Consider the following 4,307-nt stretch of genomic DNA (forward strand, 5'->3'; position numbering starts at 1 on the left):
CCTGATCTGGGGTATTAAAAGGTGGAGGGCCAAAAGGCCTGCAACACAATTGGGCCAGCAACATTAGTAGGGACCTTAATATGTAACCCGGTCTAGGGTGTAGAAATGCTTTCACCATACCAGGTGCAAATTCCAGACATGAGGAGCAACCGAAAGGGCTTGCAAATCCCCAATTCTCTAGTTAGAAGAAATAGCAAGAAGAAACAAAGTTTTTAGTGTAAGGAACTTTTCTGAAACCTCTTCAATAGACTCGAAGGGAGCCATGGCCATACCCTCAAGTACAATGGCCAAATCCCAAACCAGAGCTATAGAGTGCAGCGCAGGCCTCAGCCTCAATGTGCCATGGAGAAAACGATAAATAAGAGGATCTCTCCCAAGAGAAGTAGCCCCCAGAGGGGTGTGATAAGCAGATATAGCCGCTACGTACACCTTTAAGGTGGAAGGAGATAATCCAGCTGAGAAACAGTCTTGAAGGAAATCGAGAACTGTACCAACCGGGCAGTTAACAGGATTCAAATTATATTCTCCACACCAGGTAGAGAAAAATTTCCATCTTAATGCATAAAGTCTTCTCATGGAGGGAGCTCTGGATTGAAGGATGGTCTCAACGACCTCAGTCGAGAGACTGGATTCTATGAGCTGAGCCCCCTCAGAGGCCAGGCCCACAGTTTCCACAACTCTGGGTGAGGGTGAAATATTGTGCCCCCTGCTTGGGACAGCAGGTCCCTCCTGACAGGAACCTCCATCGGAGAGCTGTTCAGAAGGGATACTAGGTACGAGAACCACACACGGGCCGGCCAGTGTGGGGCTACTAATAATAGATGAGCCCCTTCCTGGCGAACCCTATCTAGAACTCCCGGGAGCATTGATACCGGGGGAAAAGCGTACAGGTGTAGCCTCAGCCACACCTGTACCATCGCATCCAGTCCAAGTGGAGCTGGATATGTGAGGGAGAAATAGCTTAGAAATCTAGACGCAAACTAGCGGCAGCAAAAATTATTTTGCAGCCAGTGTGGGCTAGCAACTCTCCATTGGCATTCGAGCTGGAAAAACCAAACTCTGGTCAGGCCAATCACATAGTGTATAGAGTTGGTGGGCGGGCTTAACATAATGACTGCAGAGTTGTGACGGTTCCGAGTGATTTCCATAGGTAATTTCCCTGCTACTTGAAAACAAAGAAGATGCTGCTGGCGAACAGCGGTCTTTCGAATCGGCTTTGGCCGCGACTCTGGATGACTTGGAGTTAAGAGAACGTCACTTAAGTCATTCTTAAAAAAGGAAGATGTGTTCTGAGTTTTGACGACCAGATACGGCAAAATTTTAATATATCAACTATCTCCGCTGGCAAAAGAACGCATGCACATTTTCTTAATATGATAATTAAAAACAAACAGACTGATAAAAGTGAACTAAAAGTTTAACAACATAAAGAATATGTTGAATCTCACATACATTCAGTGTTAGGAAGGTTACTTTAGAAATGTAATTGCTTACTGTTATAAGTTACCCATTATAAATGTGGTTTGGATTATTTTATTTGGATTACTTTATCGATGTAAATCAATTTCCTTTTAATTTGATTAGTAACTAATTAAATTACACATTTTACCTCAGTAATACAACTACATTAAATTTTGTAATTCAATAACATAATTTCATTACAGTTAACTCACTCCTCAACCCTGCATACATTTTGTTCTAATATATATATATATATATATATATATAAAAACAAATGTCCACCTAAAATTGTTTTTTTTTCTTCTAAAGATTTACTAAAGTAATTATGGGAGTCATGTTCTATCATGTTCCGAAAAATTACAATTAGAATAAATCAAACTTAATTATTTGTTCTGTGACTAGAGCTTTTAACATTCATTGCTGGGGGAAAATATTTCCTGTTCATGTAATCTGTACAAGTAGTTCAAACTAATATCATTTCTAGAATATGTAATGCAATCATATACTGTAAAGCTTCACTGTTAAACACTTCACTTAAAATATCTATATGAATTTCTTAGAATTTGTTTTGAATTGCAATTCTGCTTCCTTTAATTCAAATTCGAATTGTAATTCTAGATCCTGTTTTTTACATCAATTCAAATTCAATTCAAATTCAAGAATTGAATTGGAATTTATTTGTCATTCTCAATTCAATTCTGAATTGTGCACAAGCCTGCCATCCTGTGAGGGAAGCATCTGTCGATAGCGTTACGTGGGGTGATAAACCTAGGCCGGACGGAAAAACCTGATATTGGTATGCTTCGCCCCGAAAGCAAACCTGAGGAACTTCCTGTGATGAGGATGAATAGATACATTGAAGTAACCGTCCTTCAAGTCTATTGTGACAAACCAGTCGTCAGACTGAATCTGTGATACAATCTGTTTGAGCGTAAGCATCTTGAACTTAAGTTTCTGAACTCTGCTGTTTAAATGATGCAGATCTAGAATAGGACGCAACCCACCATCCTTTTTTGGAACAATGAAGTAATGGCTGTAAAACCATTACTCTCTGCTGCAAGGAGAAACACTTTCTATAGCCCCTTTTTGCAGAAGCGTCAGTACTCCCTGCTCCATAACCAGAGCCTGCCCTGGGTCCACCACTGTGGAAAGGACCCCTTGAAATCTAGGCGGACGAGAACCGAACTGAATTTTGTAACCCTTTTCTACTATATGCACCCACTGAGAAATATTTGGCAGTAGTTTCCACGCTGCCAGAAATTCTACTATGGGTACCAGTCTCTCGAGACTGGACTCTGGATTTGGTTGAACAGTCACTTCGATGCCCTGAAGCGGCGAACCGGCAGGGCAGACTGATCTCATGAAATGGCGTATGTATGACACGCCAATTCGTATTTCCATTTTTGGCGTGCTATCAATAAGGCATAATCGCTTTTCAGCGTGTTTATCAACGCCGTTGACTTAACGTTACATCACTGTATATATAAATATATGACCTTCCCCAACCCCGTCCCTAAACCTACCCGTCACTGGGGTTAATACCATTTATGAGTCTTCCCCTACCATCCTAGGAAAAAAAATATCGCTCCCCAGATGTAGAAATACATTTTGCTTTGTTTCGCTCAGACATTTAACGGCGTACACATACACGCGGAATCACTCGGACATTTAACGGCGTAGACATGGACAACCGAACTAACTGTTCTACGACTCTCCTCGGGGGATCGTATGGGGACGGTGACACCATGGTGCCCTGAAGCGATGAACCGGCAGGGAACAACCGGTGTGGCAACGCTGCAACTCTCCTCAGAGAATCACTCCCCAGAGGGCGCCGAGGAGGAACGATTTCTCGAAACCGTCCCTCCCTGGAGCGTAAATAACTTTAAAGGGATAGTTCACCCAAAAATGAAAATTCTCCAAACCCCTTTAAGACCTTCGTTCATCTTCGGAACACGAATTAAGATATTTTTGATGAAATCTAAGAGCTGGATCACTCCTCCATAGGCTTCTTCAGGGATTGAACTTGCAGGCCCCGAAAAGTTATTAAAGACATCGTTAAAATAGTCCAAGTGACTACAGTGGCTCAATCTTAAGTTTATCAAACGACGAGAATACTTTTTGTGCGCAAAAAAACAAGTAAAATAATAGTTTTATTTCAACTATTCATTTCCTTCTCTGTGGGCCTTGAGTCAGTTCACTAGTTTAACAGCGTAGTGTTTCTGTTGTTGTACGTCACACGCATCACACACATGACCAGCGTCGGCCAATAGTGAGCCTACGTGTGACGTAGCTCTACGGAATCACACTAAGTTAACTGACTCGAGGCCCATAGAGAAGGAAATGAATAGTTGAAATAAAGTCGTTATTTTTGTTTGTTTTTGCGCACAAAAAGTATTCTCGTCGCTTGATAAACTTAAGACTATTTTAACGATGTCTTTAATAACTTTTCGAGGCCGGCAAGTTTCAATCCCTGAAGAAGCCTATGGACTAGTATGGAAGTGTGAGCCAGCTCTCAGATATCATCAAAAATATCTTTCGTAGATCATATCATTCGTGTTCCGAAGATGAACAAAGGTCTTACGGGGTTGGAACAACATGAGGGTGAGTAAATACAGACAGAATTTTCATTTTTGGGTGAACTATCCCTTTAATTCATATTGTTTACTCTGGTATCCTCTCTACCTGTCCCTGTAGTCACGGCCTCCTCATTTTCAGCGGGGGACTGGCTTATCTGCAGCTCAGAAGCTACAAAAAAATAATTAAGAGGTCATAACTGCATACACAGATCAAGCTTGAGTTTTGTTATCAATATTTGCATAATATTTGCAAAGTCTATGAACCGCCAT

This window comes from Siphateles boraxobius, unplaced genomic scaffold (assembly GCF_051911475.1).
Source record: "Siphateles boraxobius isolate OS27281-9 unplaced genomic scaffold, OSU_SipBor_1 76, whole genome shotgun sequence".
Classification (NCBI taxonomy): Eukaryota; Metazoa; Chordata; class Actinopteri; order Cypriniformes; family Leuciscidae; genus Siphateles; species Siphateles boraxobius.